Source organism: Dioscorea cayenensis, chromosome 16 (genome assembly GCF_009730915.1).
Source record: "Dioscorea cayenensis subsp. rotundata cultivar TDr96_F1 chromosome 16, TDr96_F1_v2_PseudoChromosome.rev07_lg8_w22 25.fasta, whole genome shotgun sequence".
NCBI lineage: Eukaryota > Viridiplantae > Streptophyta > Magnoliopsida > Dioscoreales > Dioscoreaceae > Dioscorea > Dioscorea cayenensis.
Window position 1 is genome coordinate 4,717,327 of NC_052486.1, and position 11,271 is coordinate 4,728,597.

At 34.7% G+C, this 11,271-nt stretch overlaps 1 pseudogene; it reads right to left on the bottom strand.

The window, feature by feature from the left end:
* Positions 1-8,710: 8,710 nt before the first annotated feature.
* On the bottom strand, positions 8,711-9,606 carry LOC120278453 (annotated as a pseudogene).
* Between the last annotated feature and the right edge of the window lie 1,665 nt (positions 9,607-11,271).

Below are 11,271 nucleotides of genomic sequence, written 5' to 3' on the forward strand. Positions count from 1 at the left end.
CAGTCAAAAAAAGTAATACTCTCTTTGACCGGGTACGCGTATACCCGTTGGATAGGGTACAAATTGCCATCCCTACACCTCGCTCGAGTACTCGAGCTACTCGAGCTTGAGCTCGATCGACCATGACCGAGCCAAGTTCGAGTTTTCACTAAGTCAAGCCCGAGTAACTTGTGAGTATAGGTGTATCATTTACACCCCTAGGATTTCTGCCTGGATGGTTAGCAAAAAAGATTCCAACTATGGCAATCCTAATAGTAGTTAAATTAGATCACTTTGTTTCCACACCAAAGAAATCAACTTGAAAATTTTCCACCACTATTTCTTAAGTAGGGTAGTGTTGAACTTCTAGAGATTCAATGCCCAATCCGCTCTGATCTTTGGATTTGTAGAGCCTCTTCCTATTAGGTAATATAGCGAAAATCAAAAAACATCAAAAAGGCATGCGGAAGCAACAATATATTTGCGATATATTCTAAATGTTTTAATAAACAACGTAATTTAATTAAAAGGCCTAGAAAATTACCTCTTAATGAATTTTATTTTGATGTGCTGAATTTGTCTCTCAGATTATCGTAGATCTCCTAGCGCCGAACGAAAGTCCCACGCCTCTAGATCGTACGCCAGAATTAAGAGACAATCTCCTCTTCTTCTCCAAATATCGGCTAGGGTTAGAGAGGAAGAGAGAGCTTGGGGATTTTTCTCACTAGAGAATTAATTGATTGATTTTATGGATAGAAAGAAGTCATATTTATAGAGACTTCATAAAACATGATAAACATTATTTAATTATGAGTTTTGTTTGAAATATGAACCTTCATAATATGATAAATATCATTCAATTATGAAGTCATATTCAAAATATGAACCTTTATAATATGATAAACATTACCATAGAAGTTCTATTAGAAATATGAGTCATAATCTAACTTAAACCACTTTTGTTTCTGAGTCTTTATAATTTTGATTATCTATTCGACTCCATCGAATTTAAATCAAAATTTAAACTTAAGACAAAAACCCTAGACCAATTTACAATGTTACTCATCCCATGAAGTAAAATTGTAAATTGATAATTTTACCCCTACACTCAAAATGTGATTGATTCTTTATCCCTTTAAGTGTGACTCCCTAGGTTCATTCCGATTGGCAATGGGAAGGATACCAAAGGACGTGGGTGACACCTAGCCAGCCCCGTGGCCATATGTCGTAACCCAATTGAACACGAATGAGTAGATCATTATGAACCTTTCCGATTATGATTACCATATGTGTATAAACCTTTTATTCTTGTTTCCCAACCAAGTGAGAGCCATGGTAATTGTCAAAATCACTAAACTCGATCATATGAAAATAACTATAGTGGGGTGAGATTACCAAACTACCCTTCATGTCCCACACAATTAGTTTGAATGCCTTGGCTAAGATCTTCTAATCTCACATACTTATAATCGCATAGGATACTAACTCGTTTACTTCGAGATAACGAATTCAATCTTGGTGATCACTCACAACTGCTACTTGCTCGATATAGTCGCACTTGGAGGTCGGCCCTACCAAAAGGTAAATTGAGCCTAACAACTATAGTAACAGACTAGACGTCACAAGTACATTGTGATCATGATACCTCAGGTCTAAGATTCACTCATATGATCTTAACGAACAATCCCACTCATTGTTTGTCAAAGAGTAAAACCCATGTGATTGAATTGTTGCGAGTCATGTTCGAATACACCAATCCCAGTAATTTATTTATGACATATGCTCCCACTATTCCATAGTGTTCAACTAGCACTCTTTGTCAAAGTATATGTCATACAAATCCTTACAAATCTTTAACGCCCAATTAAAGATTCTCTGATTTGTGAACTATTTAAGTGTATAAGTACCAAACTCTTCTAGTACTCTCCTCTTTATCCCACAAAGAGTAGAAGGTTTAACTTAATACACATGGCATGATTAAAACATTAAATTGAGTACATCCGAGTCTAAGGTGAAAAGAAGCAGGGAAAGTGGATCTCCTTATCTGAGGTCTCTAAGGTATCTAACATAGTCACATTGCGAACCAGTAACCAAGATATTGGTTTTTTTTATGAGATCATCATTGAATTAGTCCATATAACCCACTTAGTCCCACAGTCATCCTCAAAAGATCAAGTAGGAATTCCAGTCTACAATATCAAATGCTTTGGCAAAGTCAAATTTAATAATGTGACACGGAACTCTTCTTGTTCAAAGACTAAAAATGAGTTCTTCGGTAGTGGTAATTTTATATAGGATATAACCTCCTTTTACTTTACTGAAAGTAGACTAGGAAAAGTTGACCAAAGAACTTATGACCTTGATGAGTCTAAAGGCAAAGATCTTGGAAAGAATCTTTATAGTCGAGTCGATGAGACTAATTGGGTAAAAATATGAGGGATTGTCAGGGTTTTCCTTTTTGGTTATGGTTCGCAATGTGACTATGCCTTTGACATAGTCACATTGCGAACTAGTAACCAAGATATTAGTTTTTTTATGAGATCAGTATTGAATTAGCTCATCCAACCCACTTAGTCCCACACCCGTATACACTCAAAAGATCAAGTAGGAAATTCCAGTCTACAATATCAAATGCTTTGGCAAAGTCAACTTTAATAATGTGACACGGAACTCTACTTGTTCAAAGACTAAAAATGAGCTCTTTAATAGTGGTAATTTTATATAGGATATAACCTCCTTTACTTTACTGAAAGTAGGCTTGGAAAAGTTGACCAAAGAACTTATGACCTTGCTAAGTCTAAAGGCAAGGATGGAAAGAATCTTTATGGGTCAAGTCGATGAGACTAATTGGGCAAAAATGTGCAGAATTGTCAGGGTTTTCCTTTTTGGGTATGAGAGCTATGCAGGCTCAAATGACTCTCTCCAAGTTAACAGTCCCATTGTAAAAGTTATCATAGAGTGTGACTAAATCCGAAGAAAATTGGGAAATTGTTGGGTCCTAGAGCTTTGTTCGTTCTCAACTCAAAAGTGATTTTTTTTTACCTCTTCCACAATGAATGGATCTTCAAGAGGAGTAAGATTAATTCTCTATTCACTACTCAATAGCCTAGGCCAAGAAAATTGAAAACGAAATGTGTGATTGGAATTAAATTGGGAATGAAAGTAGGAAGCAAACACCTTCCCAATCTCTTCCAAGCCTTCGACTACACAATCATTATCAAAAAAGTAGGGAATATAGTTTTTGTTATGCCTTTTATTTTTAACCACATTAATAAAATTTGGTGTTTTCATCGCCTTCCTTAATCCATGTCGTTCTAGATTGTTGCTTCTAATACAGCTTTTCCTGCAGCAGGGATTCTAAGGCTAGATTAAGATCTGACTCCTATTTAATCTCCTTAGTTGTAAGGTTCTTGAATTCTTTAATTAGATCTAGGCTTTCTAAGTTGTGAAGGAGGATTAGGCCTGTTTGGGTACCACTAAATTCCATAAGAATGGTAGTAGTTCCTATGAAAATTAATATTATGTAGGAAATTATCATAAGGGTTGTTTGGATATTCTTTTTACAGTATATATTATGGAATCATATAATTCTATAGAAATTTTACAAAGAGGTGGGAACCAAAATATTTTTTCCCTTTATTGTTCAGGCTGGGCACTGTGATTGGGTGTTTGGGGTTATCAGAGAAGGGAAAGAGGCTAGCCGCCACGCCTCTGGTCACCACGCCCTCGCCTCTGCCTATTCACTGATCTCCATCTCTCCCTCTCCTTTCTTATCCCCCGTTTGGATCTCGATGAGAACACACTGCGGGGTTGGAGAAGGAGGCCAACATTTTTTTTATATTGGTTGGTTATGGTGTTGTCATCCAGCTTCTTCATCGGCGCTAGTTTCATTGTGAAGAAGAATGGGTTGAAGAAGGCTAATGCCTCTGGAGTTCGTGCAAGTACTTGGCTTTTCTTTGGTTGGGATTTTTGTGCGTTGTGGGGCTGGGATTTAGATTAGATTCATGGAATGGTAACTTAGTAGATCTCTGTTGTTGGCTTTGACTTTGATAGGCTTTTGTTTGTTTTGGGTTTTGTGTGATTGCTTTGTGGCTTTTTTTTATTCCTGATTTTTACGGATTGATGGATGGAAGGATGCTTGATTCTCTAGTTATTGTTGCTAGGCATTAGTATCACAATTTGGGCCATTTTTGTTTTCACTTGGAGGGTTTTCCACATTGAGAGGAAAAAAGTTGGTAATGTGGCATATATTCTTGTTGGTTACTGCAAATTTATGTTTTTAAGTTTTTTTGCTTATTGTTGGACCCGATTTTTCCACATTTATTGTGCTATACTTCTTTAGATGGTGTGTGCTCTATGCAATGCAGAATGAGTATTTCATTCTAGTGTACATTTACATGATCACAAAAGACATTTAATAATGAGTTATGTAATTTTTGTTGTAAAGAACTCTTGGAGAATTATTGAATTGTTTTTCCTTGCTGATGTTCTTCTCTTGATAGCTATTTGATTTTATTTTTATAGGTATAACACTTCCTTTTTGATGTGATGTTTGGTTTTGTAGAATTATATGAGAGATGTTAAACAAGGTCATTATTGCCTGAGTGCCTGGTTTTTGTTGATTTATCAGGTCATGGTAGTGCTTGAATTGTTTAATTGTGTTCTCACACCTACTTTCTTTAGAGTTTGAAATATACCTCTATGTCTATATTTGATGTGCAAGGTATTGCTCGTGTTCGTATATATATAAAGGATTGAAAGTGAGAAATTATGCAAGTGGACACACTTAAATCATTGTATGATTAAACTTGTGAGAGTTTACAATTCAAGGCTATGTACATACAACCAATCATAGACTATGAAAAAAATGTGCAATGGACAACATCATGTGCCTAGAATGTATCTATATCAAGACAAACCGTCCTTTCCCAACATTTATATCCTAGTTGCTTTTGGGTTATCTTTGTTATTAAAAGGTTAATGGCCAAAGCTCGTTATTGATTAATGAAAATTTCATGCTTTAAGCTAGAACTATATTTTGCATTTCGCTATTGCCTGCTTTAAGTATCTGACAAGAAAAATGAAATCCATTTGTAGAGGCCAAGGGGTTTCAGTCTCCCTGACATATTTTTTTTGCTTTGTATAGATGACAAATCCAGAGAAGACTTACACAAGGGCCAAATGGAATGAAAACAATCATAAGGCTTGTCTACTGAAATCATTAGGTGATTATAATGTTCCAGCATACCACTCACAAAATGGATGGACTAAAGAGGCATGGAATAGGATACTGTGTGACATTGCAATGAAATTCCCTAATATAAACTTCACTGTCGTACAAGTTAAAGCATTAGAGCAAGAGATAAAAAAAATTTACAAGCTTCTAAAAGGATTTATTAAATTAAGTGGCTTTGGATGGGATTATGAAAAAAATATGGTATCAGCCATTGATGAAGTTTGGGCACCACTACTTAAGATATATATATATATATATATTTTATCACATAACCAACAAACTTTATTTAAATAATTTATTTTAAACATTTTCATCAAAATATGCAAAGAAATAAGGAAGCAAGAAGATGGCATCAAAGACCCTTTACATATTTCATAGCATTGCAGGAGATTTATGAGGGTAAAAATGTGTTGTTTAGTAATGTTTGCTTTAAAGACTTGTAATAAAATTTCTAATCATTTGTACATTTGTTATACAGGGAGATATGCAGAAGGAAGATGCTCTTGTGATGTAGATTATTATGCAAATGTGCCAATGGACACTCCATCTCTAAATATTCCGGCTCTAAATGATTCCATTCAATCATTGTCTACACCTGAAATAGAGACTGAGGATTATAATATTGCACAAGTGAAACCTCCATACAGTCAAACATATATTTTACAACCCCAAAGTTCATGTAATGAAAGAAGACAAAGGTTAGAAGATGATGATATGCAAAGAAGGAAAAAGAACCGAAAGAGAAAAAAATGTTCAAGAGGCATTATTAGAACAATATACAAATATGCGCCGATCTGAGACTAATCGATATATTAATGCTATGAAAATGAACCAAGTAGAGGAGAAGTATACCATATAAGAATGCATGATGGCATTTAATGTGGTGTGTGATCTGTTTTCAGAAGAAGACTTGGTTAAAGCTACAACATTGTTTAAAGATAAGGGTAATCGTGAAATCTTCTTGAGTCTCAAGGAAGATCGGAAAGTGTCGTGGCTTCGACAAATGATTTGATTAAAAACAATGTTATGTGTTATGTATTTTTCTATTTAGTTATATGCAATTTATGTTTGATGATGTTTATGATTGTCACAATGACTTGAATCTTTTATATTAGACGTTATGTTTATGAGATCTATTTATTTATTTGAGAACTACTTGTTATTTGCGAATATTTTGTTGAATTATTTGCGGATATTCTATTATTTAATAAAAAAAGGAGTTTTATAAATAATAATGGTAGCCCGAAAACAAGGCAACATTGATAACCTTACACATAATTTATATTACATTTCTACAATAGTTACAATAATAATTCCATATTTGCATTGCCATTTCATCTCTTTTGCGACCACCTACAATACGTTCAGAGTTCATTACATTGACATCATTTTCATATGTATCATCTCTGTGGGATTAAAAAATATGCGTCTGGCATCATGTCTGTGAAGAAGACACCATACCGTACTTCGAAGCATAAATATCATATTTGTTTCGTGGGTTCTTTCATTCCTAATAGAGGCAAGCCTCTATTATTAATTACCCCAGATAATATCTTGGGAACCTCAGATTAAGGGCAAAAATACAAGTAAAAGACAAGAAAGTTTGTCAATTATGAATTTTGTTATTTTATTACATATATTCAATACATCATTTATATATCAATATGTAACTTTATATATATATATATATATATATATATCATATATCGTTGCCACTGCCTGCGCCTTGTCACCGCATTGTGTGCCTCATAGCTGTCTTGAAATAAATATTTCATGCCCGCCTTAAAAATGAGTCACCGCTGCTTGTGCCTTATCATCGTGTTGCATGTTTTGCTGCCACCTATTCTATCATGTGCATGATGGGGTCTTTTTTTTATGGTGAGTATGTACATGCTTGCATACATGCATGTAACACTTCTGTCATTTTTTTATAACTTCAAATCCAACATTTTGGTATCCATAAAAGTAGATCCAAAAGGAGTGTTCATAGAGTACGGGTCATAACTTCAGTAGCATTCTTCAATACAATATTCTTCCACATTTGGATCAGTCTATGTATCACCAGCAAATACAGTTTTAGAATGTGCACCTTCCATACTCTCCAATGATTGCTTGAACTTCATGTTCTTCTAATTGATGGAGGCCATCTTGATGTTATTCCTTCCACGTGAATATATGGCATGCCTCTCATCATTTTACATGTTTGGTGAGGGATGGGCACATCCAACAAGCATGCATGGAATGCCCCCTTTTTTTATTTACCAAATAAGAGGTTTGTTTCTTCAATATTCACATACGATATTCATATATAATTGGGAGAAGAGTGGACATAGGTAGTAGCTTGTATACATTCTCAACTACCTTTATTGCATCAAACCTGCAGCTATGCATATATATTATTTTAAAATCAAACATTGTGCATGCTCATCTGCTTGCATATTGAATTGAGTGTGTGCTTGGATTTTTTTTTTTATACGTGAGTATGCATGTGCAAGCTTCTCATCAATCTTTTTTTTAAAACCGTGAGCCCATGTGTTTCTTTTTTTTATTTTTTTATTTTTATTTATTTATTTATATATATTTTTTTTGGTGGGCCCATGCCTTTTATTTTATTTTATTTTATTGCATATCATGAGACTATAGCATGCCTTTTTGCATACTTCTTTTTTTCCTTAATATTTTTTCTTTGCAAGTGTCTCTTTCATTGTAAGACCTTTTTTTTAATATTAATTTGATCATAGTCATTGCACAGATCCCGAAACATTCCATTTGATTAGCCATGATAAATATGAAAAGAACCCATTATATATATACTTAATGATGGTTAATGGTCCTCACGTGCATGCATGGGCAATGTCCAAAATCTTGTCTTCTAATTTCAACCTCAAGCTTGATAATGATTACATCTTTCTAAAAAAAAACATGTTGATAGATAGGATAGTACTGAAACTAGAAAGAGCAACACATGAATTCATTTTTCTTTTTTTAAACGGTTCAAGAGCAGTAGTACCCCTACTCTCTGAGGTGCAGAGGGTTATGCACCTAACCAAACATTTCTGGATTAGGACAAGAGAGAGTCCTGCAGCATCAAGACCTTCTACAAAGTCATCTCATGCTATTCCAGTGCACCACCAATTTTTTTCTTGGTTTATTTTTTTCTTTTTATTTTCTTTTTTTATTTTTTTGTCGTGATAAGCTTGTGAATTGCAGACTTGGCCTCCCGTAACCAAACCACATAGAACCCTCTGGCAAACTCACTGAATCATCAGCTAACCTTCCCCTTGCCGCAACTAAACTCAGGTGGTGTGAGACCCCCCTTTTTTTAATTTTCATGAGGATGCATAATTTTTTTTTAATGGAGATGTAGTGTGGTTTCAATTTTTTATAAAACTATGAATCAAATTTTTCTTATTACCCAGTTCCATTAACCACCACCACAAATATCTGATGAAAGCAAAATGAAATGATTTTTTTCTTTTGAAGGCAACACATTAGTTAAATGGTCTGGTACTGCCCATATCTTAGATTGAAGTTGAAGCCACCATGAGGAATACTATTCTGTAAACCATTTGGTAAACCATTTGGTAAACCATTTGGTAGAATAGCAGCAGTGTCTTCTTCCTGCGACCAATATGTTTCAAGGATCTTAACAACCCTCTCATAGATCTCGTTGTTGTCATGGTTATGCAGGTTCTCAATCTTGTCAAACCCCTTAATCATTTGAGCATATGGATTCACATTTGCAATTCCCATGTTCTTTTCAGCTTCTCCAGCTTTAAGGATGCTTTCCAGCCCTTCCATGACAACCATCACACATCTTGGATTTGGATATACAAAGAGATCACACAAGGGTTTGATGCAACCTTTATTGACTAGAAACCTTATTTGGTCATGGGTATCGTCTAAAGAAACATTTGAAATGGCCCAAGTAGCCTCCTTCTTGATGTTCAAATTCAGTGAGGGATGAGATCAGCAGTAATCACAGCCTGTATTTGATCCTTATTTCCAATTGTAATGTTTGAAATAGTCCAGCAAGTTTCCTCCTTGATACTCTTCTTATGATCACATATCAAAAAGTTCAACAGACATGGAAGTGCATTTTGACTGATAATATGTTGCATTTGTTTGTCATCTACAGTGACAATGTCTCCTACAGTGCGGAGGGTTGGAGTAACAACAGTTGGTAATGGATGCATAAGGAGTTCAACAAGTCGTGGACAAACTCCAGCATCAATTACAGCTTGAATTTTGTCACTCGTACCATCGCATAGATATGATAGTGACCACCAAGTATCAGCTAGAATCTCCTCATCGTTTGAATGAATGAGACGTGCAAGTGTAGGAAGAGCGGATTTTGTCTACTCGTATGGTGGTGGCCCGAGCGAAGACATGCATCAATAGCGGTAGACAGTAGTAGCGAGAACACGACAGCAGACAGCAAGCGGCAGACGGCATGCTTGGTGGCATTATCTCAGCCACTCAAATAGCCACGACGGTGACCAATAGCATCGGCGATAAACGGCAAAATTATATATATATATATATATATATATATAAATAAGCATCAGAGGAGAGGAGAACCTTTTTTTTTCTCTAAATTCCCTTCTTTTTTCTAAATTCTTCTTCGTCCCCTCCTCTGTCTTTGCCGGTCTCCCTCTTTAAAAGAAAAAACATAGGGATCTTATCTTCTCCACCAACCCCTCCATCAAATCACAACGAAGTGATGAGGATAAAACGAAATTTAAAATTCAAAATTTAAAATTTTTAATTAAATTTTTTTGAAATTTAATTTTAATAAAAATTTAATTTGTCTCGGGATATGTGCTTAGGTGCCTCGGGATTTGCACTCCTTCAAATTGCCTCGAGATCAGTTCTTAGGAGATATTAAATTTAGGATTGCCTCGAGATACGCATTTGGGCTATCCTAAGATTTGAGATTGCCTTGAGATATGTGTTCTCAAGGGCAGTCTTGTAATTTGCATTTTGCCTCGATATATGTTCTCAAGGGCAATCATGTAATTTTCATTTTGCCTCGAGATATGTTCTCAAGGGTAATTTTGTAATTTGTATTTTTATATTTTTTTATTGGCCTCGGGATTTGTATTCTAGTCCAAGACAACCAAATAATCAATTAAGATTAAGATTAGGATGTTTAAATTTAATTCTAAACATATCTAGGGGTGTATTTGAGCCGAGCCGTTCGTGAGCGGCTCGATGTTCAGCTCATATTGTAAATGAGCCAAGCTTGAACATCATTTTCAAGCTCGATTAATAAACGAGCCAAGCTTGAGCAGCCGAAAGCTCGGCTCGTTTTTGGCTCGCGAACAAGCTCGTGAACAAGTTCGTTTATAAGCTCGGTTGTGAGCTCGTTTTATATATATATATATATATATATATATTATATATTAAGGTGTATATGAAACTATGTCGTTGTTGTCAATTTGAGTCACACATATAGGGCCTCTAAACTACTATTTGAATGCTCAGCTCGTTAAAAGCTCATGTCAGCTAGTTCATTAAGTTAAATGAGCTTGTAAGATAAACGAGCCAAGCTTGAACACCACCAAGCTTGCCTCATTAAATCTGTTGAGCAATTTGTTTATTGTATAATTAAAAGCTCAATTATAGTATCATTTCCAATTTTATTTGTAACAATCATTAATATAATCATTCATAGTGTCATGAACAAGCTTATTTACCGGATCGTTAATAATATTGAAGAAAATATTTATAGATAGTTTTACATCACGATGTTTGTTATGTTATTATTGTAATTATTTGTTAACTTATTTAATGCAAATTTTAACAAACTTGAACTCAAACCTTAATGATTCCATAAACAAGCTTAAATTATTCTTTTAATCCTCAAACTCAAATCGAGTTGAGTCACACTTGATAATAATTCATTAAATAAGCTGTAAATGATACTTTACTAAATCAAAAAAATAGAATATTAAAACATAGTCAAGCTTTAATTAAGCTAACGAGCCAAGGTTAAGCTTCGAATTCTCTTAACAAGTTGAGCTCAAACATAAAGCTCGAAATAAGCTTAATTA